General features: G+C 41.7%; 1 long non-coding RNA gene across 1 annotated transcript in view; it reads right to left on the reverse strand.

Moving 5' to 3' along the window:
- Positions 1–24999, reverse strand: part of LOC122177778 — a 50539-nt gene that overhangs the window by 22922 nt on the left and 2618 nt on the right. The window contains exon 2 of the long non-coding RNA XR_006178147.1: positions 4527–4675. This is a non-coding gene — a long non-coding RNA (uncharacterized LOC122177778). The remainder of the gene's footprint in view (positions 1–4526; positions 4676–24999) is intronic.

Genomic DNA, 24999 nt, shown 5'->3' on the forward strand with positions numbered 1-24999 from the left:
ACCCTTACGGTAAAAAATTTCTTCTTTATATCCAGTCAAAATCACAGAATCACAGAATTGCAGAGGTTGGAAGGGATCTCTTGAGATCTTTGAGTCCAGCCCCCTTCTAAAGCAGGTTCCATCCAGCAGGTCACAAAGCTAAGCATCCAGACAGGTCTTGAATATATCCATAAAAGGAGACTCTACAACCTCTCTGGGCAGCCTGTTCCAGTGTTCTATCATTTTGCTAGTCCCTCTTTAGATAATGAGAGGCTGTTCTCAGGTCTCCCTGGAACTTTCTCTTCTCCAGGCTGTACAGCCCCAGCTCTCTCAGCCCGTCCTCAAAAGAAAGATGCTCCATCCCATGGATCATTTTTGTGGCCCTCCTCTGAATGCACTCCAACAGGTTCACATCTCTCCTGTACTGAGGATTCCACATTTGGATGCAGTACTCCAGGTGAGGCCTCACCAGCACAGAATAGAGGTGCAGGATCACCTCTCTCGCCCTGCTGGCCATGCTTCTTTTGATGCAGCCCAGGATACAGTTGGCTTTTTGGACTGCAAGAGCACATTGCTGGCTCACATCCAGCTTACAGAATCACAGAATCACAGAATTGTAGGGGTTGGAAGGGACCTCCAGAGATCATCGAGTCCAACCCCCGGTACTCCCAAGTCCTTTTTGGAAGGGCTGTGCTCCATCTTCACATCCCCCAGCTTGAACTACCGTGGCCCAGGTGCAAGACCCTGCACGTGAATTTATTGAACCTCACGAGGTTCACCCGGACCTACTGCTTGAGTCTGTTTTTACCTGAAGGACAGCATCTGACTGACTGCCACATTGCCTTTAAGCATAGTAATTAATTTCATGGTATGTTGAAAGCACTTGGGGCAGAGCTCAGGGAGGGGGGGGGGGAGTGTTGCTCTATTTTCATGGAATAAAAGTGGAGCAGATTCGTATGGCTGTGCACAGTTACAGGGATGGCAGCATTTTTGCCATGAGTAGTTCACGTGGGACAGGAGTGTGCTCAGTTTTGGCTGTTTCCAGGTACTTTCTGTACCCACATGCACAAACCTAATTGCATGAAGAAGCCAGATTTTTGGTAGAGAGCTGTGAGGAGTGAGTGGAAGTTTTAAAGAACCTTATACATAAAATGGGTGAAAGATTTCCCAAGATGTGAGGTTTTGTATGGGCATTTCTGAGCAGTCCTTTCACCGTGGTGAGGTAAAGGCATGCCATTGCAGCCCAGAAATAATACAATCTCTGCTCTGCCCAAGCGCAGCAACCACAAAACTCAAGCAGGACAGCACGAGGCACATGAAATGCGTGACTATAAAACATCAGCCAAAAGAGAAAAGACAGGTTTAGGAAACAATTAAGCTGCTTAAAAGTTTTGTGAGACTCTTGAGATGGGGAAAAAAAAAAAAAAAAGAAAGAAAAGAACAAAAAGAAAAATGTTCTTGCAGCTCTCAGCGGGGGAGAGGAGAGGTTCATGCAGCTCTGTCTCACGGTGCTGTTCCACTGACATTTTGCAGATGTGAGCTCACCTTTGTTTAAGGTCAACTTTCTGGTGCTTGAAGTTGCTAATCCTGCTGAGTAGTCAGGCCCCAAATGAGCCTGATCCCGAAGGGAGCTGTCAGGCAGCGCTTCCCTTCTTAACTGATTAAGACCTGCTCCCAGTTTTTCACCAGCAATTGATGGATCTAGTAGTTGTCTTCCCCGCGCAAGGTAGATCAATTGACAAGAAAACTATTTAATGGCAAAGCTTCTAAACGCTTGTCTAAGTTCTTTTTTGCATTTTAATAGTGGAGACAAGTTATTCAATCAAGCATGGCACTTTGCGCCACGGTGTCGAGTTGAAACATATCAGCCTCTCTGAAGAAAATGCTTTGGGTCATACTGTGGACAGAACATCCTGAGACACATTTAATGTGACAGGCTATGTCATCCAATATCTATAAGTTTGGGTTGAAAGCAACCTTGTAGAGGTACTCTAAAATGCCATCTGAGCTTGGAAGCATGTAGATTAATTTGCTGGTTTAATCCCTTAAAGGCACTGCTGTGGCTGCATTAGCAGGGTAAGGGTGCAGCTGGTGCCATGTGGCAGCCTCAGAACTGTTGTCTGCTCAGTTCATGGCTGCAGACTTTGCTTCAGCTCTACGCAAGCATTTCTCTGGTCGTAGTTTTGTTAGGTTCTCACTTCTCACAAGGTTCCTGCATTTTTTCTGCCTTTACTAATTGGAAGCACAGTAGGCTACACTCTTGCTGAATAGAATAATTTATTTCTAAGTCACTGCTCTTACACATTTATGAATTTGGCATGAAGATGTTACATTAATATGGAAAGTTTTCAAATATAGTCTAATTTCCCTAAATTAAAAATGCTGTTTGTAATGAAATCTGACTGATTTTATATGGTCTTCTTTTTTTTTTTTTTTTTTTTTTTTTTCACTTTGGGAATGTACCAAACTATCCAGCTCAGAAAGAGGCAGTGTAAATGGTTTGGATTTTGTCTAGACTGAGCAATATTTCAGTTCAAGGAGAATCCATTTGATTTGTAGTAGTAATGGCTCACAGAGAAGGTGGCATAACCTGGTCTACTCTGAGGTACTCAGAGCAAAAAGCAGGCTGACTCTAAGGTAAGAAATTATTCTCCCTGAATTCCATCCTGCTTCTCTTGTTCCAGCCAAGCAGTTACTTCTAAGCTGAGCTTTTCATGGTTAAGAGGCTGCCACCTGCACAGGGTTAAGCAAAGCAGGAGAAACCAGCCTGTTGTGCATTGGGTTGTTTGTCCTGCAGGAGATCACAAATAGCAGAACTGCTTTTCACTACTCTGTCTTTCTTTCAGAGAGCAAAGTAAAAGCAACCCTGCAGCAAAATCACATGTTGCCCTTGGGATTTTCACCTTTTCTCATCATACCTGTTTGTCTGAGCCAGATCATGCTTTGTAGTCTTTCATGTGTGTGGGCAGTCTGAACTAAAGACCTCACAGCGCGGGCAGTTGTAAAACTGCAAGCTGTTAGAAAGCACCATCTATTGCACTGCTCTCAATCACAATGTTTTTCTGCCTTTAACCATCTTTTCCTGGCACTCAAGTTTGTTAATAGAAGCTGTCTCGCCTTTTAAGCATTAACATGAAATTTATTGGCTTGAAGGATAGGATAAGACTAGTTAGTGTATGATACAGCACTCATATCTATCTAATTGAAAATGACCATAATTTCCCTGAAAATTTATCTGACAAAAGAAACCAAACAGCCCTTTCATGGTGCCCCCGCTATATTACTCATGTGATACAGTACAATAACAAGTGAAGAAAGGGCTGCTCTATTACCATTGATCGGAGGCTGATGCTCCAGCTGAGCCTGCTGCTATGCTCCAACCACCCTCTAGATCAGGACTGCCACGTGTACCACTTAATAAGGCTTCTTACACTGAAGTTTTGTCAGCCACAGATTCCTGTGGTGCACCAGCTGTCTCGGTATTTACTCCGATTCACAACAAAAAAGTTAAGGCTGCCAAAAAAAATGACCAGATAACTTCCTATTTTTGCACACATAACAGCTGCAGCTATGTTCCCTTCAAGGCATGAAAACTGATCTGAAAATGAATTTTGAGTTTGGGAAGGCTTTAGGAAAAAAAAAGGCTTTTCTATTTTTGAGGTTAAAAAGGGTAGAAGAGTAAGTAAAGTGAACAAACCACTTCCCTAAGATTCACTGTGTGGTTCTCTTAGTCTTCTTTGGAGGGGAAAGGCAAAAGGCAATGGTTTGAACATCATCTAAGAACATGTCGCCCAGCTGGGTGCAGGCAGGTGTGCTTCTCTTCCACCTGCATTTCAGAATATGCAAAGTGAAGGCACTCATCCACACCTGTTTGTGTAGACACATCCTGGGTTTTGAAGCTTGAAATTTGGTCTCAAAATAATCCCTTCTATGCTGAACAGATGTTTGAGAAGTTGCATATAGCTCATAGAAGAAGAGCAGTTCTGAAAGTTAGGCAGCACCCTGAAACTGCTGGGCTAGGGCTGTTGATTCAGTCCAAGCACACACGCATACCCTGTGCATTCAGTTCGCCTGTCTCGTGACGTCATTCTACAGCCATGACCTAGCAAGTCAACTTCTTACCTTTCAGTCAAAATGTCAGTAGTGCTGATAGCACTGTATGCCACTGTCTCCTGGGGCTGCCATCGAGTGTAAGATTTTGCTAGAATTACAGTTTGACTGCAAAGCTGCGAACATGTGCTGACAGGGCATAAACCACCTTGTCCAAGTCATGTTTGTGGTCCCTTCCTGTGCTTGCTGATGGTTGTTTTGTGCAAGGACTTCTGATGGCTTGAGGTTCCCCTGAGTTCACCTTTCTGGCAAGGGTGTTACTGACAAAGTGAGATCTAAGTCACGGTGTTTACTAAACACAGACAACTGTGTAACAACACGTCTACACTATGGTGAGACAAAGGAACATTACACTCCAGAGAAATTGTATTTTTCTTTCTGGCTGAGTTTGTTTAATGCCTTCCCATGAAGTAACTTTCCAGTGCAGAAGTACTTACTGGTGGCCAAGATGTCACTGAATGCCACTGGCAGGAGATGAATTCCAAAAGCTGCTCAAGGCAAGCACTGTTCTCACTCTGTGGTCCTTGTTTCCACTGGTTTTCTGTCCTGGATCAGCTGGTGTCCTTGCTGTGACATTCCTCAGTATCTACACAGCAAATAACAACAGCAAGTAACAAACCTGCACACAACACTCATCGCAGGGGTTTGTTAATGTGGCAGTCAGGAGTAAGCTCATTTTCCTGCTTCCCTCCTCGGCATGATTTTAAGTTGTTAACTGACCTAAAAATAACGTTTCTGCTCCTGCATTTTATCTATTCAAAATACATTTTCTTTATTTTTTCTCACTTGGGAAGACATTGCTTTTCTAGTTGAACTGATCCTTCACTACCCTCAGTATTTAGGATAGATGAGTAACATGAATGCCTAAGTCTTACTCTGCAGTCACTTGCAAGTTACCTGAATGTCTGGTGCCTTTAATTATCCCCAAAGTGAATGTTGCAACATGACCGCACCACCTGGATGGCTTGGGAACCAGTGTTAGCTACCTGTATGGTATACTTGCAAGGCTTTGCTTTGCTCCTTAGCAGTATCTATTATACATGCATGCATATGCATTTCCACAAGGCAAGGATTGCTCTATGTAGTACCATGCTAGAACTCTCTACATTACCAGCTGGTAAGTCTCAGTGGTGCAAAGCAGCTTTGATAGCAGAATCTCTGTAACTATGTTACTGTACTGCTCTCTTCAAAGTGCTTAGCTAAGCTGAGAAGCCATCTGAAAGATGGTTTGGATAGGATGACATCTTGCAACCATATCGCTGTCATGCATCAGGTGATCGTGCCAGATCCCTCCAAGAGAGCACCAGATCCATTCAAGCCTCACTCACCTGGCCCCATTCAGTTTCTTGGACAGAATGAGGTGACAAAAACCAGGTGACAATAACAGGGTGACAAGAACAGGATGCCTGTGCTCTGGCACCAACTGCTCATCTGTGCCTTTCTTGCAGCTCACAGGGTTGAGTGAGACCACAGAATTGAACAGGGCTGGGGGTGTTCCCCTGTACTGGAAGGTGCTTTTTCCACCACCCGAAGTATCAATTGCTTCTCCTGATGATTGAGCATTCACACTGGATTCCAGCAGCCATAGGACTGCAAAGGCATGACTATGTCTACCAAGGGCTCTTGTGTGCTACGTCATGGGAGACTACCCAGTTCCTTCCTACATATGCAATAACAATATTTCCCTCAGGCAGGGAAACTGAGTCATGCAAATTGTCACTGCCTCATCCCTGCTCTGAGAAGTTCATTGGTGATTGTTATTATCAAGGCAGCATCTGAAAATAAACCTGTCAAAAACAGACACTATGTAAGGGTGAATGAAAAATGAAATGCGAGCTGCCAAGGTTTAAAATCCCAGAGTGAGAAACAATAGAAGAAATTTTGGGAACTGAAGCTGTTCAGTTGAAACATTTTTCTGCCTGCAAAAGAGAAGAAGAGCACGAAGATGTGTGGAATAGAAGGATTTCTTTGTGGTTAAGGGTCTCAGGAGCTCTGGCCTCATTTCCCAGCTCTGCTCAAGCTTCTTGTATAACCTTGGCCAAAGTCATGAAATCTCTCTGTGCCACAGCTCCTCTGTTGCTACATGGATTCCCACCTCACCATGCTGCCTCTCTTTCTCTCTCCTGTGTCTGCCTCACCCTCCGAGACTGTGAACTCTCTGAGATGCAGACTGCTTCTCATTTGTGATTTATCTTTGTTTTGATACAGTCGTTCCCGATTTGAATTTTTTTTGTTAGTACTATATCTAGCAACCTCAAGCGGAGCCTATAGGTGATACCACAACACAAACAAAGCAACAGCTGAGCTTTTGAAAGGTTCTTCATTTAAAAAAATCAATTCTGAAATGTTCTGCTTCTGATGAGCCAGTAGTAAATTCTAAAAAAGATTGGCTTATTGTAACAGCGTAATTGGTTTGCTCTAATGCAGACACTAACTGGCAGGTTCTTATGGTGTTACTGTATGGATTTTTACATAATGCTTTTAATGTTGTAAGCTCTGTCTGCTGCAATTAAATATTTGAACATAGTTCTATGCTCAGGGACTGTAAACTTAATTTTGCAAACAGTCAGCAGAGCCTTCCACAGGTGAAATTCTGGTGTTAGCAGTAATCCCTGACATATGGCTGTTATCTCCATGAACTGGGCTCCAATTACCTCACTGGTGATATCCCTGTTGCTGGCAAGAAGCAAATTTCCATAAAGTCACAACGTATCAGTCAGAAGGTTCATGCAGTTGCTGCATTAGCGATGTAATTCATCCCTCTAGATAGCAGTGGTTCACCTTAGGAATGGAAAAAATTAACCTGGAATCTAACGTAAGTTGGTAAACAAAGATAAAAATTATGAAAACTTCATGTTCCTCCAGAGTGTTTGTTTTTTATCAACGCCAGCCTCACTAGCAATAAAGCTTGATGCTTTCTCTTTAGGGAAAAAGAGAATGTAAATCAATGTGTACAGGTGCAGTTGTCACTGAGATTTTATTCGCTATAGCTCAGACATACCTATAGTGTTTGCCAGGCAGTAGCAGCTCTATTTAAGGTGAATTTTCTCATCATCTTAGCCACTGGGTAGAGCTGCCACTTCTGCTCTCAGGCATATGGGCAGATCCACACCAAAGAGCAAAGCTGTGGCATGCAGAGCTGCACCTCATGGTCTCCTCTATGTTTTGTCCCTCCTCAGTGCTCATCGCTGCTCAGGTCAGTGGGCAGAACCAGCCAAAATGTTTTCAAGCCATTTCCCAGCTGAAAAGCACTAGGCCCTTTCAGGCTTACTTGGATTGGAAACAGTCTGTCAACATTTTGAACTCTGTGGGATTTGTCCAGAGCCTTTTTGCCCTTATTCTCCTCTTTAGCCCTGCTTAGGTCTCTTCTTGCTATACTTAGACCCACACAAACCGGGAGAGCTTCCTGTAAAGCACTATATTAGTGTTTGCTCTTCATTTTCAGCAGTAGGCCTTAATCCATGGCTCAGCCAGAGAGAGTGGGCTGGAAATGGTGGGCAGATGTCCCGGGAGCCCCCAAAACTGTTGGGCTGTTTGGCTTTTCCCTGCCTGGAAAGGGGAGACGCCCAGCTCTGTGATATGTGATGTTTTGTTTCTTCTGTCATGTGGGAAAGCAATCTGGTGGCAGTCGTGTCTTTCCAATTCCAACAGATCCCGTTTCAGAGAGATAACACCACTGCTACAGACCTTCCAAGCTAATTGCAGGGACGTCTTCACCAAAGCCATTTTACAGTGCTTGTTCTAACACAAACCTTGCGTTAACAACTTCAAGTGAAGTGAGATAAAACAGTTCCTTTTATGTGCTTTATTTATTTATCTCTAGATCCGAGATAAGCACTTGGCCAAAACAAAATCTTGAGCAGCCCCAGCTCAGTGTCTCAAAACAGGAACCTGTGAGAATCTTCCAGTCACCAACACTGGAGTCTCCTTGCCAGGTTCATAATTAAATATGGATACACGGTAGATGAAAGTGTGCTACAGTGCTGAGACAGTGTGCTATCACAGCATTGAAAAATGGGAAGCAGATAGTGCAAAGCACACTGTGAGGAGTCAGTGAAGCTCATTTGCAAGGGAAATGCAAATACAAAGCTGATTGCATTCCCTTAAATGGAAATGTGTGTTAAATCTGATAAGAGTGTTCTGAGTGTCTCCTAAGCGTGGGCTCGTCTCGGTGCTGAGTTTCTGTTCTTCAGTGGGTGAGGGAATGAACACTGCTCTGAAACTGCACACAGGTGAGAGATAGCAATTATTTTCCTCTACGTCTTCCACTATCTGCATAAATTAACATCTAGATAGCCTTTATATCTCCAAAGCACTCCACATATATTAGCTAATTAATGCTCACCATATCCTTCTATATTAAAGAAAGAATTATCCTCATTTTGCTAATGTTGAAATTCAAACAGGAAGATTAAGTGCCAGGGAGTGAGTCCAGCTAAGCAGTTTAGTCAAAGGGACTAAAAATTAATCATACATTTAAGAGCTTCGGTGGGCTGGGACCTTGATCTTGCACAATGCCGAGCACCTTGTAGAATCAGACTCACCCAAAGCCACAGAGGAAGCAACTTGGCAATGAATTGCTCTCCAGGAACGTAGGACTCAGCGCTACCTCGCGCATTCTGAATGAAACTAAAAGTCAGCTCTAGTGTTGGAAACATACACTCACAGCAAGTAGATAAGACAAAACCTACTTGGTTAGGGCATTGCCTACATCAAATGGTGCATGTTCTCTCCATGGTCACATTTCCAGTGTTGCAATATAAGAACCTGCAAACTGCACTCTGTCATTACCTGTAGTGCCTTTGGCAGAAAACATTAGCTGCTAGCTACAAGTTACATGCAGCTCTTGAGGAAGATCATTGTGTCTTCCCACAGCCATGAAAACAGTCTCCTCTCCAAGAATTCTGAAATATTTTTTCCTGGCTTCACAGCAACAACTTAATCAGCCAAATGATCTGACGATCTTTTCTGGACAAAAAAGTATTGTAAAAAGTGTTTAGAGGGGCCAAGCGCACAGTGCTCTTTGATTACCTTCATTTGGATATATGCAAAGAATTTTCTGAGAGACAAAGAGGAGAGAGCTCTACCTGAATCTTTAACAAGTGTTTGTTTTATCAGGTTCAAGTTCAGGATTAAACCCAGCTCAAATAGCCAGCAACATTTACATAGAGCATTCCTAGGGCTGCATAAGGGAATATGTCTTTTCCTTATAGAGTTGCTGTGCTTTACTGATATTGCACAAGACTGCAAGTTGCTCTTGTAAGCAGCACTCAACTGCTCTTATGAAAAATCATTCTGATGTGTGTTTGGGGATAAATATTCATCAGCACCTGAATATATTGAGTGGGACATTTTCCTTTTCTAAAGAAACATCGCTTTTGTTGACATTGAAAATAAACGGTGAGCTTCTGAACAGACTGGTCCATTGTAAGAGTTCCCAAAATTAGGCTAAACGGCGGGTGACTCATTGTTGGGATATTAACCAGAGCAAGATAAATGTGTGTGCAAAGCGAGGGACATGGCTTATCTGATTGGGTTATTGATTGATTTTGAATTAATTTAACAAGGAGACAGGTGCTGAAGGGGTTGAGACTGCAGCCACAGAAAACAGTAAGGGCTCAGCTCTTTCAGCCCCACCTGGTGCTGATAAGCTAAGAAGAAAAACGCGTTCAGAGGCAGCGGAGGGATAAAGGAGAACAGCAGGGCACGGCAGCTTGTGAAGCCTTGCGCTTGCAGGCAAACAGGAGGCAGCTTTTGTGCATGGGGACAATAAAGTGCCAGTGTGCATGAGGGGTGTGAGGGCCAGCAACAGGGAAACTTGGGACTGGGCAAGCCTTTTGCAAAGAGAACTTTTTCCCCTGTGCCAATGATATGCCAGCCCTGCTGCTGCAGCTGCTGGCCAAAGAAACAGGTATTGCTATCAAACAAACAAACCTGAGAGGATTGGATATGATGGAGCAGAGTTCACCTGCGGAAAAGGTCAGGTTCAGCAGTTAAGAGTAACATGAAATGAGGGCAGGGCAAGCAGCAAAGTGTGGAGAGGAAGCCACTGCTGGTCATGGGGGAGGCAGGTAAGTGGCACACCAGCTGCACTGTCCTGAGGCAGTGAAGACATGTGCCACCATGCACTGCAAGAAGCACCAAGACAGGAGAGAGCACCAAGATAGTGACTTTCATCAGCACCCAATGAAGTTTGTAAGAATATGAATGGAAAGCATAAATACTATTTCAAAACAACTGCCCAACTTAACTGTTTTAGGGGCCTAGGATTTCTTTGTACAACTGCGATGCAGTAGATAGGCATGGCATGAGGGTAGTCCTTGGTATTTAGCACACATCTCCACACTGCAGATATCGATGTGTTCTCACCCTCTGAACTATGTAGCACTTATTTTTCACATGAGTAAACTAGCTTTAGTATTGGCTTTGAATGCAGATAAATACACTGAAGGTATAGATTTCTCACTGCCCCAGTAATACTGCATGCATCTCTGGCCTGGATCTCTGGCTTTTCACACTGGTAGCCTATCTCTAATATTGATTTGGGATGTAGATAGATAGTACACACATTATAGATATATTTCCATCTTTGTTGAATCTCTGTTGGTTTGGAAAGTAAATAATCTGCAAGAATAAATTTCCCCCATAACATTGCTTTTTGCACACAGAGGATGAGAAAACAATTAAACTTCTAGTGCGTTCATTTACTCCCTTTTGCTGACTGTACCTCACCCTCCCCAGCATCTCATTTCTATTGCTGCCTATCTCAGTGAAATGGGTGGGCATTGTCATAACAGAGTGCTTTCACAGTGAGACATCCCATCTGTCTTCCTTTCCCACAGCACTTCAAGTGCCCCTTCACTTGAAAACCTGAGCCTGCCTTTCATCTACTGGTGCACACCCTTAAGCAGAAATGTTGTAAGAATGTCAGGGTTTGGGGTGGGTTTTGTTGTCGTTGTTTTCTGATGACTTAGAGGTGGCATGTGATTTTTACTCAGGGATGTCACGTAGTTTGTGGCAGATGGTGTGCTGTTTGTGGTACTAGCATGCCACAAGTCAGAGCACCTGAGCAGTCAGCCCTAAAAGTCACTGCACCTGAGCAAGGATGATCTCCCTCCCAGTGAAATGAAATTCAGTGATCATGGTACCACACTGAACCACAGCTTGTTATGTCAATGCAGGTCCAGCAAACTTCAAGAAACCTGCTTCCTTAGGACGGGCAGTACCTCAAAGCAAAGAGCCTGAAATATTCAGACAACAACCTGACGTTTTGTGACATCCCTCCTTTCTTTCATTTCTCATGCTAAAATTTCTCCAGCTCTATCAGATTTGGTGGCTCTGGGTGGGACATCCATGCCTACCTCAGCAGACCACCTTCTGGTGGCTTCTGAGGAAGAACAGATACTTGCAGGGCTTCTCCCATCTCTCACATCCCATCAAGGGAACATCCAAAACAAGTTCCAGTGGCTTGTGTCCTTTTGTGTTGGTTTGTAATGTAGGATGACCAACTCACATACAGGTGTCAGTGTCTTCAGTATGAATGTCAGAATGTAACTATTAGGCAAATTCCTACCATTACTAAATAACTAAGACATAGAAGGGATAGTTGATTCATTTGCCCATGTACAGTCCCAGCCACCATGGTAACTCACCTATTAACAAGTCTTAACACTCACCTTGTGTTAAGAGTTTTTCTGTGTTCACTTGTTTTTGGCCTACAGAACATTTTATACATGTCTTTTCCATCATCAGCCGGGCTGTTTGTAATCCACCTGCTTACTTTAACAGGATTTAGTTGTCAAATAGGATTCCCTTTGATTTTATAATCAGTATGAGCTTCCTTAACATCTTGCTGTTCTTTATTAGCTTCATCAGAATTGCTAGAGGATTAATGTAGGCTTGGACTCTTGGTGAAGACCTCAACATTTTGGAGCTTCCATCGAGGTGGCTGATGACATGCAAAATATCTTGACCATTAGAGTCAGTGGTACCCCAGTGGTACCTCTGGAAGCCTATTCCTAAACACAAGTGTTCAATACTGTTCAAAGTTTGTGGATGGGTAGAGCATGTGATGCTGGTGGATGTAACACTGGGCTTCTGAAGAGGTCTGTTGTTTTGGAGCAGCTGATGGAGGCAGGATGGGAGACACCAGGGCTTCACAAATGGTACAAGGCTTTTACATGTGGGCTAAGACACTGACTCCTCAGTAGCCACACCCACTCAGGTGATAGGAAATATCACCTTCACAAGCAAGATTTCTATGTAGCACCATGCTCCAAATCTTCATTTATTTTGCTGTTAATTTATTGCATTTAGGGGATGCTAGCTGGAGCTTTTACTTGACAATGGGATCAAAAGCATAACCACATTGCTTCTTTCTTGTTGGGAAAAAAAAACACCAACCTCACACAAATACTTTTCAGTGAGGGCATTTGTCAATTTATTTTATTGTATTTTTGTTTATATGCGTGTGTTTGTTTCTTCCTTACAAGTCCATGTAAGTCTTACTTTTCACCGCACTATCCACAGACCTCAAAAGGCTGGTCATCACTTTAACCAAATATCATCAAACCTTCATTTCCTGCCTATAGCTGCTCTTATTCTTTAGTTTAATAGGGAGTTTTATGAATTTTTTTGAGCACAATGGAGATAAAAATAGGAAAGCATAGGATGTTCATCAGGACTTCTTTGTAGAAAAGCCTGAGGCTGCTACCTCTCTCTGGATCCCCATTGTTGCCTAACTTCAACCCTTCAGAGGGAGATGTATCCTTAGCCAATCACCGAGAGGGAAAATATGCTGCTGGAGGAAATACCTAACTGTGATTTCTCTGCATAAAAAATACGTTTCATTCATTGTGATCCTTAGCTTTCATGGAGTGGAGTACAGATAGAATTGTAAAATCCACCTCTCTTCAACTGTCTCTTGCTGGTGGGATGAGATGCAGGAAATATGTCCACTGTGTGTATATGAACATCAAAATTATCTAGGTTACATCACTGATTGTATCTTGATTATATCACTGTCCTTTTCCTTCAGAGTAAATTTATCTTCACCTCACTTTCCAAGTTTTTGTCAGGATTCCTTTCTGAAAAATTTAAGTGAAATTTCTTTTAATAAAGCTGTAGCTGAGCTCATTTTGCTTAATTAGCAGTTTTTAACGTTAGGGAATAAGAGCAGAATGCAAAGAGGCTGCCTTGGTGGATTGGAAATTACCAGCGTTTCATACTCTCCTTTATACTATAGGACTTTGTGGAAGTACAACTAGCAAGCTTAACAGCTCAAACTCTCCTGGCTTTGAACACTGGAAGTGCTGTTAAATTATTAAGCTTAGTCTCAACTGGCAAGGACATTCAGTGTCTGAAACCTTACCAAACCTCAAGGCAGTTGACAGCAGATTGTATAATGAACAGAGCAAAGAGAAATTAGGATTCTTTAAAGAACTGATTCTCAAGTTCATCCTTCAAAGTGAAAAATTTAAAAACAACAGCTATAAAACATGAGCCAAGATGGAAACTTAAAAAATTTCCCTTGTAGAAGCAAATGATAACAACTATCACTTCAGGCTGACGGAAAACATAGCGAATCTATTTCAAGATTTTAATCCCTCATGAAATGAAGCACAAAATACAGACATCATTCAAAACACAGAGAAAGAAGTGAAGAATGTAGTGCTTGCTTTGTACAAAAACTCGTGGGTTAAATATAAATTCTGCCTGTGGCAGAGAAAAAATGGATAGAGCGGAGGTCAGGGAGTTCATCTGGGACTTGTAAGACCAGGATGCCAGTCGCTTTTCAGGTATGAAGAAGAGCTGCATTAAGAGCAGTATCTTTTCATTATACAGCCTAGTGTTTAGAAACTCCTGAGAGTAAATGTAGGTTCAAATCCATTCTGGTTGTTGCAGGAATTAATTCTGTATTTCACATATTCTGGGGATCGCTTTAATCTCTGGACATTGGGCAAAAAATGGGAACATGTGCAGCAATACTTCCTTCCCTGTCCACCTGGTTTCATGCATACAAACAACCCATTATTCAGTTTAACCTGTTCTGCTGGCTCAGAAGCCTAGATATTAACATTTACTAAAATGTTTACTTTCTTTATGACCGAAATGGAAAATGTTGCACACAGAAGTAGTAAAAGATTCAAACTGTGATAATGAAGAAACTTTGGTTGCATATCCACTAACTTTTGCGAGCTTAAGAATCAGTATAAAAGTAGAACTAAAAAAAAAACAAAACCAGGTGTAGAGGCATGGGGGAAGATTACGCCAGTTAAATCTGGGTCTATTTTTAATATAGAAAAATCAGGTTTACCAAGTTTTAGACCCCACATTGTAACACCTCACATCTCCGATTCTACAAAGATCCCCCACTCCTACCTCCTAGTTCCTGCCAGAAGGTCTCCATGTGATCTCCATTAGCTGTCATTTGCAGTAGTGATGGGGAACAACTTGGAGCAGCAGCTTAAAACACTGTCACCCTACTGCCAAGAAGAAGCCCATGAATCTCTGTCATATTGCATTTTCTACACTCACAGCCAGTCAAGGTCAAGATGTCCTAAATGTTTACAGGAGATCACTGATGAATGAAGAGCTGTTCAGACATGCTGAATTGCAGATAGCTACTTTAACTGACTTAATTAGAACATGCTCACTATAAATGCGGCGTGAAGATGAATTTTGCTTCTGCTAGCAGCTAAGTGGTCTTTATTGAGAGGCTAAATAGGTTTAGAAAAATTGAGGTATAGGCAAACTTCAAATAAATCATAAAAGGAGGGTGAATAAATAGAGAACTGAGTGCTAGATTGAAATACACACGGTGTTTGGATGGTATGCATATATATCGCACACTCTGATGGTAGTGTCAATTTTCCAGGTCAAGCAGAAAGAGTTATGAGAGAGTTTGACCCAGTTATTGCTGAGACCCTCTGAGGCAATTCAATATTGGATTACTGCAAGTAAAGGGCACACAGAACAAAATACAGTCTTTCTGCTAATTGCTGTGAGCCTGCAAATGCAATTTTTTACCGTAATAAAGAAAGCCAAGTGTTATTCAGGACTTCTAGATTGTACTCAAGACCTGTCACCAGCAGCAGATGCCAGTAATAAATACAGACACATTTCCAGAAACACAGAAGTATGGAGGTGAGCTCTGTTTTTCTCGTCGGTTAGATTTTTGTATAGGATACATGTTGTAAACAAAAGGAAATTGAGAGTTTTATTATCCTTCAAAGATGCATCTGGATTTTATCAATCCATTTAAAGTATTTTGTTGTTCTTATTCCTCATTCCCAGATAAAATAAATTCCTGACCAAGAAAATAAAAAACAACCCCAAAATAAGCACACGGCAGAGAGGTACAAAGGGTCTTTGTTCTAAATCACCACAATGTTTTCCTTTTATTCCTTCCAGGAATACAGAAAATGAATTCTTTGCTAGAGAAGCAGGGTACAATTTCATTGCATCCCTAAATTTTTATGGAGAGCACTTCTGTCTTTTATGTTTTATCACCGCAGGCGAAGCTGCCCTATTTCTGTTCTGACTTCCAGAAAGAAAGGGACTGTGCCCTGTAGCAAACTATGACATGGGAAGATCCTGTTCTGAATGCAGACTTCCTCTATTATGGCAAATCATCCCTGTCTACTCTACCAAGGACATAGAAACGCTGTAGAGACACTTGAGAGCATTCATCTCACCTAACCTGAGGCACTTGCCATGTAGATGTCTCCACCTAAGTTAAACTAGGGTTCCCTTCCTAGACTAATGGCTAGAAACACGCATTTCTAGCTCATGATTCATCTGATCTGGTTTGAGTGATTACCTTAGGACAAGATGAATCACAAGTGAGAAGGGCTCATTTCTCTCTGCTGATAAGAAAAGAGTGGGTAGGAAAATGGTTCTGACAGAGACATCTTCTTTGTAGCTGCCTGCATTTAGGTGCAACCTCTCTTTCAGAAAGAACAGAAATTAGTGTCTGGCCCAAATTCCATAAAACATCAAGGACCACCAAGTTCGCTGAGCCCATTAAAATGGTTTGGTCGTGGTTGCTGGGGTTCAGTCAAAAATGTTCTGGCACAGATAAGGCTATGCTTTCTCTGGGTGCGTCACCCTCAGTAGAAGAGTTAGTCCACTAAACAAACTTTCAGGCAAAAAAAAAAAAGGATTGTTTCCTCAGTGCTGCCGTTGATGTACTGTCTTGTGATTTCACTGAAATTTTGAAGCATGAAGGTGGTATTGAAACCTACAAGAATATAACGCAAATAAAAACCACACAGTTAATTTCTGTAACCTCATTTCTGAAAGTCTACTTGTACTTCTTGAATCATTAGTGCAGAATAAAGCATTACAATTTTTCCTTGTTCTGCCAGGGAGACTGTCATTTTGATATAATTTTATCAGAGAGTTCTACAAATTGCTGCTACTTACTTTAAATATCAGGTTAACTAGAAGGCCTTGTAGTCCTTGTGAAAAATGCAGGATTAAAATATTGCTGGAGGTCTTCTCTCAGCTGCAAAATGGCTGGGTTTTGTGAATGAGACCCTACAGTTCCTCTTACCTCACGTTTCAAATGAGCTGAGCCCCTGGGAAACAGCCACTTAACCAACTGAGGGCAGGTACCAGAAGCATTACTCAAATATTAGCTGCTTATTAACCATCTGTCAACAGAAAGGATAAACCAAAACAGCATGACCACCAGCACTCAGAGAAACTGAGAAGGTGCATGTAATCCCAACAGCACAACTGGAAAGCTCTCTTCTGCTCTTCAAACATGTGCAGAGAGAGCAGCATTGCTCCTGAGCTCCTGTGCATCTCTGGGAAAGGGCCATAAGCATGCAAACAAAGCTGAGAGCCCAGAAACCAGGAGGTGAGAGCCCCAGGGAGAGTCTTGTTTGGCTGAGTACAGAATAAAGTAATTTGCTGGATAGCTCACTGTTTGAATAATATCATTTAGATTTGAGGATCTCAGTCAGTTTTGCAGTAGGTGCAAAACTGAACCGAGAGGAGGGAATTCAGGAATTTGTTACAGCACATCAATGCAGGGAAGAAATCAGTGTTAGGAAAAATTTTTTTTTTACTAAGTGTTACAGCTTTCATTTGCATTCAAGGACATCAAACACTTATCTCTGATTCTGAAAACATATTGGGATTAAAATAACAGAGCTAAATTAATACTACTGCTACTAATAATCACAGTAACACAAAAAGGAAACAAATCCCTCTGTTCTAAATTTGTTCATCTGCCTCTGCAAAGATGCATGCATTATTAAATCAAATGTATTCTATTTTCTCATCAATTTTGCTTCTGTTTTTTTTTTGCCCACTTGTTTTCCTTAAGAAAAATTCTGGCGTTCCTGTTTAAAATCTTGTAGCTAACTGCATCGTGTATCCAGCTGATACAAATGCATATGAATTGCCCGTGATAAATTAACTGGTGATGTCGTACACCCAGATATTAGATGAGAGAAAGATACTTCTTTGCATAAACAGTCTGAAGGGAGATCTCAGGCCTTGCTGCGGACCACAGTTTCCTCATGAGGGGAGTGGAAGGGCAGGCACTGATTTCCTCTCTCTGGTGACAGCAACAGGACCCGAGGGAACGGCATGAAGCTGTGTCAGGGGAAGGTCAGGCTGGGTGTTGGGAAAAGGTTCTTCACCAGAGTGTTCAGGCCTTGGCAAGGGTCCCCAAGGCGGTGGTCACTGCCCCAAGCTGCCGGAGTTCAAGAAGCATTTGGACAGTGCTCTCAGAAATACGGTCTGATTTTTGTGTGGTCCTGTGTGGAGCTGGGAGTTGGACTCAATGGTCCTTGTGGGTGCCTTCTAAACTGGGGGATTCTATGATTCTAATGAGACATAGTCAGATGAACGGAGACCCTTAGATGAAGCTTTGTTGGAAGCTGCTGTAACAATTAAAGCCACACTACATTTAAAATAATTGTATAGGACCGTAAACCTAGTACTAGAAAGACAATGAAATTGAAGTTTCAGTCCCATATACAGCCCTAACTTTCATTCTTAACACTTGTCCCTCAGAAACCCCTCAGTACAGGCCCTCTTTGGCTGACCAAGCTACAACTACCTATCACAGAAAGCCAGTTTGAACAGTAACAGGCTGCTTTGCATCACAGAGACATGGGATACCAGATCAACTTGTGGTTATCTCCATTTCTATGTAATGCTGGCTGACAGCACATTTCTCCCCATTTTTTCTGTCTTGTACCTTCCATGTGCATTCTGAGTTCCCCTCCCAACACTGTGCATTCACTTCTCTGTTTAATCCTTCCAATTAGTACCTTCCCCTCCCTTATCCAGTTCCTGAAATATCTTAAATATATACTTCGAGCCTGAGAACTCTGATATTATGCCTCAGTCACTCATTCATACAAGTTAAATGAAGTATAAATACAAGGTAAGTGGGAGGTAATAGGATGGAATTAATGTCATTTTGGTGGATCTTGATTTGCAGGCATCAAACCTGTGATTCAGGTTTTAATGCCCTGAAAATAAAAGGTCCTGTGTGGACACAAGCATTGTGCTATGGCTTAAGACAAATACAGCAGGAAGACGTATTACTATTAAATCCTGTATTGTTTCATTTAATAGATAAAAGTATTCAACTGTTTCTCTGCTCTCAAAGAGCCATACAATGAATCCCATCTGATCCTGATTTATTGGTATTCATCCCTCCCAATATGTGTGGAGTCCTTTTGGCAGAGGCTTAAGTTCTCTCATCTGTTGTATCCTGGTACACATCTGCTCGTAAGAGTCACATGTAGGTCAGGCACAGCCAGAGCCACAGACAAATAGTACAAAGGCAGATGGTTACCAACTGCATTCTGGGCAAGATTTTGGCTGAACAAGGTAATCACTTGCTCTACTCCCAAACATATTTCCTTTTTCTCTGAAGTTTTTTCTACTATTTTTTTTTTCCCCTATGGTGGCAAAATTTGAACAAGGAAGATTTCTCTACTGAATGTTGCGACTTGTCATTGCCAACAACCTTTGTTATCTTCCAATAGCTTTAGCAGCATCACACAATTTAGCCATAACTTGTCCATATATCACTCTTTAGAGAGGTCATAGAAGGAGCTATTTCTTGATTGAAAAGAACTGGATGAAACCCTTCCACGCTGATCTCTAGCGTAAATGTTAAACGCATCACTCACACCTAATCCCAAAATAATAATATAGTCTAGGAATACCACTACTGAAGTTTTTCTGTTTGTTTCCTCCCATCTTGACAGCTTTTCTTCACAGCAACATAATAGTTTACCCCCAAACATCAGATCATGCTTCTATTTTTAAACACAGAGCAACATTTATGGCTAAATATATTAACTTTAAGTTACTCAGTAACCTGTGTAGGCAGGTTGTTTTATTTCAATTAGGATGCTGCTTGAGGTTTTGGTATTTGGGGATTTATTTTCAGTGCCTACGTGCTATGCTTAACAATACCATTGATGAACAGATAATTATATCTTTGGCTATTCTGTGATGTCTAAAATGTGATGGGTGTTTACCCTGTAAATTTCAAGTACAATTCTGTATCAAGCAGCGATTATTTAGAGACAAGAAAGCTTCTACAATTAAATGATCAATCATTTGTGAAGATTAATGCTGATTTCAAGGCCATTGTCCTTTATCACCAGTCATCTGTATTGAGTGAATAAACTGGAAGAAAATAATTTCCCCTCACCCCTTATAAAAATCACTTCAATTCTGTTGATATGTGATGTATTACTGAAATAATATCTCAGATGAATATTTATAGGTATTTCTGCTCGGTACACATGCATTGATTGGGTTCGTCTGCACTATGCAGACATGCATGTTTCTTGTTGGCCAACGATAATGGTAATTATAATAGCAGTTCTAATACTGCTCTTCTTTGTAAGGCATGCTGATACCACTGAGTGAAAGGAATCATAGAAGAACTAGGTACTCTTTTTATAGGGTTTTATTAAAATAGCAATACCTTATTTCAGTAATTTTTCAATAGTTGGGCTTCTTAGGTGCAGTAATGCTCTGAATATTTTTTGCACTTTTTTTGTTTAAATGCATGGAAGTCTAAATGTACAGAAACATCAGAATCATATGAGATGTCACCATTTACATGTTTGTTTATTTCTCCATTCAGACTATCAGTGAAACTGATTGCTCTCAAGCCTTAAGTTTTCAGATTTCAAAGCCATGTGATGGAAGGAGGCACAATTCAGCCAAAATGCCTGTTTACTTCCCTGCTATTTTGCCTGTGTCACACGAGCAGGACCTGTGCTCCACGCTAGCTCCAGTCACTTTGATGTGATAAATATTATTTGCAATTTTTACACCATTACTGGATGCTGAGAGGTGTGCTATTTAATTATCCTGGTAAGGACTACATCTGACTGTGTTACTCAAGAAAATTCACCGTCCTACTTAACATTGGCACACAGCTACCCAATCCTCCACAAAATTCCTTCTCCAGAGACATACCCCAAACTGGCAAACACCAGTTGAAAAGATGCTCATCTGCTCTGTGATTGCCCCTGTTAATAGTCAGTATCTGTAAATACTGCAAATGGTATTTTTTATATGTTGCAGCCACGATGTGAAATCGGTTGTTTTGTGGAATGTCTGTTTTAAAATGTGGCTGCAGCACATGCATAATTGGGCTCTCTCAGAGGAGACAAACTGACAGAACACATATTGAAAAAACTGAAAGGTCTGTGTACAACTCAAGATTTCCTAACGAATGAAAGTGATTGAAAAAGCGTTCTTTTTTTTTTCCTGTCTTGGCAGTTTGTTCAGAATGATGAGACACTCAGTATCTAAAGCCAAATGGCTTCTGCTTAATGATGGCAAAGTCACAAGAAGAAAGTGTTGGCTTCATTAAAGTCTACAGGAATTTTGCCTTTGCTTTCAACGGGTGAGAAATTAACCCGTGATTTCTAAGAGATACAGAGGATACAGAGTGGATACTGCGCTCTAGTTGACCAGACATTTTATGTGCACTTATGGAACAGAGCATGAAAATCTCTAATGATGTAATTTTGTAATGCCTAAGAGCAAGGAGAAAACAACACATTACTGAGCCAAAAAGCACAGATATTTTCCACTTTGCACATACCTGTGTCACGGATTTGACCAGATCAATCTATGTCCGTGACAGGGGCGACAGGCCTCTGCCCTTCCCCCCCCCACCCCAGTCCCACAAAATGGGAAGGAAGGAAGGGAGGAAAAGAACAGCGGCAACAATCTATGGAGGAAAACTTATTTTACTATAATATCGGAATACAAGATAACACAATAGATACAATTTAATTGCAATTGAGATTAATAAATCAGACAAGATGAGAGAGAGAGAGAGAGTTCCCGGGACCGATTCAAACCTGAAAAGCTTGGAACGGCTAGGAAAGCACCCTCCAGCACCCACTGCCAGGCAGCAAGAGAGCGCCCCCCCACCCGGAAGGGCCAGATCCCGTGACTTCTGTAATGTACAGGGATAGGTAGCTGGGATTGGGCAGTGACACTTCAATGCCCCGTACACTACATGATGTTTTGATGTGGAATACTGAAACCCAAAAACAAAAAAAACAAAAACAAAAAAAAACATAGAACCATGACAACCTGATAGGAAGTAATTTTATTTTTTTTTTCCCCATTATATTCATGTGCAAATGCATGTATGTTCTGCACACAGCAGATGCACAAAGGAATCTCATGGTAGGTGTCAGTGCATGCTCCAAGGTCACAGCTCACCAGGCTGGGGATGTGGGTGGAAGGTGCCATCAAGGCCTGCTCACCCAGGCTTCCTCACCATGAAAACCATGAAAACTGAAGGGAGAGGAGTTATGTAGCAGAGTCTCATCCTGACACTGTGCCAAGAAGTGGTGAGAGATACTCCAGTGTGCCTCCATCTGGTTGTGACCACACTTCTCTAATATTCGAACAATTTGCAAGGAGACTACATGTTCAGAGCCCTACAGTCTAAGCAAACTGCCAGTTAACTAATGCTTATCCAAGACAGGCTGCAATGCTGCCTTGTCTCTTGGACTGCAAAATAATTCTTCGGGAAGAACAGAACCCATTGACTGTTTTCTCCAGTGATACTAACAGGGGAGGGGGCTTTCTGATTCTGAGCTCTGAAGAAGTGCTGAGTGAGGACAGCAGGCCTCTGTACTGGATCTGCTCCAACCTTCAGTGATGTGTTCGGTTTGGGACCCTGGCAGCAGGAACTGGGATCATTCAGTCTGGAGAAGAGGAGGCTCATGGAAGGCCTCATCACTCTCTATAACCATCTCAAAGAGGTTGTAGCAAGGGGGGTGGGGGGTCAGCCTCTTGTGATAGGACGACCAATTGTTACAAAAAAAAACCCCAAAGAATACGAGGAAATAAGTTATATTAATCACGAGAAGCCACACCTGACGATGCTATGTGGAATAGCAATAAATGTTAACTGCTTTGCTTACTTCAGTTAAACTGATGAAGAAGTAACAGCCAGGAGAGGTTCAGGTTGGGCATTAGCAAATATTTCTGCTCAGAAGGAGTGGTGAAGCAGTGGCACAGGCTGCCCAGAGAGGTGGTGCAGTCACCATCCCTGGTGTTCCTGAACCGTGTGGATGTGGCACTGAGGGACGTGGTCAGTGGGCATGGTGGGGGTGGGCTGATGGTTGGATTGGATGATCTGAGAGGTCTTTTCAACCTTAATGATTCCATGATTCTATGTTGTGGACTGGTGCGGAAATTAGGGGCAAAGTAACAGTTCACTAAATTGTCAGAGCCTCCCTTTCCAAAGCCTAGCAAGAAGATTAACAACAGTGTTTGGAAAATGCACTGAAATGTATAGATGAAAATCATGTGCCTAATGTCATGTGTAATGCTAAATACTATTATTGTCTTCTGAAACTAAAAACACCTTCCAAACAATTTCAAACCCTTCTCCCACACAGCCAAATAAAGGAAATTAATCTTGGCTACAATTAACTTTCAGTCCTCATTTCTCCAGCTGTTCTCTCCACTACTTCATCTGACCTGTTCCTACACTTCACTGATCAAATGCAGTTGCAAACTTATCCATCATCTTTCAACATAATGAAGTGTAAACATTTTCTGCATCAATCTATCAAGTGAGCCATGATTTGGAGTTCAAAAGATTGCATCCAAGACCATTTTGAGCTTTAATCACAACCGTGCTGAATGACTGGCTACTTGCCTTTTGCAAATACATCTGTCCTTTACTGCTGGACACTCTCAGAAATTCTATAGTTTGAATAAATATTTGGAGTTAACCAGAATTAAATAAATAAATGAATAATCGTTTTTCCAACATGACCTTGTTTAATAGCTATCTTTAGTGTCTGGATTGCTATTTGAGGTGAGTACAAGGGAAAATGCGATGACAAAAATGATCTCAACGACCTGAAAGCAGATGCTAGAAGCAAAGATGCAAGACTAAAGATGATTATATCCAGGGTACTGCCCGTATCCTTCAATTTTGCCTCATATAGTCCATTGCCACGTAAAGACTTCTTCAGCACATCTTGCAGAAAGAACATTCATACACCATTTCATGTATATTGCTGAAGTAATCACGCAGTAATATAACACTAAAGATAAAAACCCACATCATTGGTTTTCATACTGTTGTCAGATAATATTGATAGTAACTGACTCCAGCATCTGCTCCTCAGGAAAGAACAACAATCCTTCTCCACTAGTCATGACATCCATAGTATGTTATATTAAATTCAGAATGACCAAGTTGTAAAACGTGTTATGAAAAGTAAGAAGCACTGAGCAATACAGGAAAACAAGAAGAGAAGAGAGCATAGTTTCAACAGCTCATTAGGGAGAAGAACAACAGTAGTCTAAGTATTCATCAGTCTCAGCCATCAGGAAGAGAATATCTAGGACTTGATACTTACCACAGTGAATTTCAATAATAGAAAATAAATGCAGAATGAACTTGCAAAAGAAGCAGCTAAACAGCATTCAGGTAAACAGAGATATTCATTTTGGTGGCGCTCAGCCAAAAACATGCTGGAAAAACTTCAAAGCTAAATGAAGCAATTTCTGATTCTCCAACAATTACCTCCAAGAATTTATGGGACATCTCAGAGAAGTGCAGAATAGCAAGTATGGCACTTTTTATTTTAAAGGTATGGAAGAGTCCTGAAAACCAGAGCTCAGGGAATGTAAATTTGTGGCTTAGAGTGAATTATTAATAAAACACCGCAGGAGAACCTAAAGGATAGCATAATGACAGAAAACCAGGGATGATGGGATTATCAAAAAGAATCAGATCAAACCAGTCTTTGACCAAATAATTGGCCCCGGGGATAACAACAAACTTGCTTTGCTTTGACTTTCATATGGCTTTTCACACTATTCTATGTGGCATTCCCCTAAACAAAAATGAAGATAGGTATGACAGTATTCAGCTTCAGATTTGTGATTCATACAGAGGTATTTTTCTTGTTTACCTTGTAGGTGTCCACACATAACCTAGCTCTCTCAGTTCCCTTTGTAGTGAGATCTAGGGCTTAATGAAGTTGTCCACATAAAGGTGCTAGTACCACCTGTAATGCCTCCTGGCTGACCTCCAGCAACAACTTCAAAGTGGAGTGGACCTCCTGTGTCAGACCTGCCAGCCCTGTAAGGCTGCCCTGAGGGCATCGCTGTGTGCCTACCTCAGGACAGCTGAGCAGAGCCATTAGCCCATGCAACCAAGAGAGCCTGAAGACAAATACACCTGATCACAGTGTGGTTACTTGTAGATGAGCAACATAGCTCTCCTGCCTCCACCTATTGTGACAGCATCTTAGACATCTAGCTTGTAAGAGGACACATACACTGAAGGGAAAACATTTGCAGAATTGGGCTTTTTTTTTTTCGTCAATCTGGGTTCTGTTTCAAATAATGCTCGGTGTG

The sequence above is a fragment of the Lagopus leucura genome, unplaced genomic scaffold (assembly GCF_019238085.1).
Source record: "Lagopus leucura isolate 7727_CA_CO unplaced genomic scaffold, USGS_WTPT01 Super-Scaffold_100001, whole genome shotgun sequence".
NCBI classification, from domain to species: domain Eukaryota; kingdom Metazoa; phylum Chordata; class Aves; order Galliformes; family Phasianidae; genus Lagopus; species Lagopus leucura.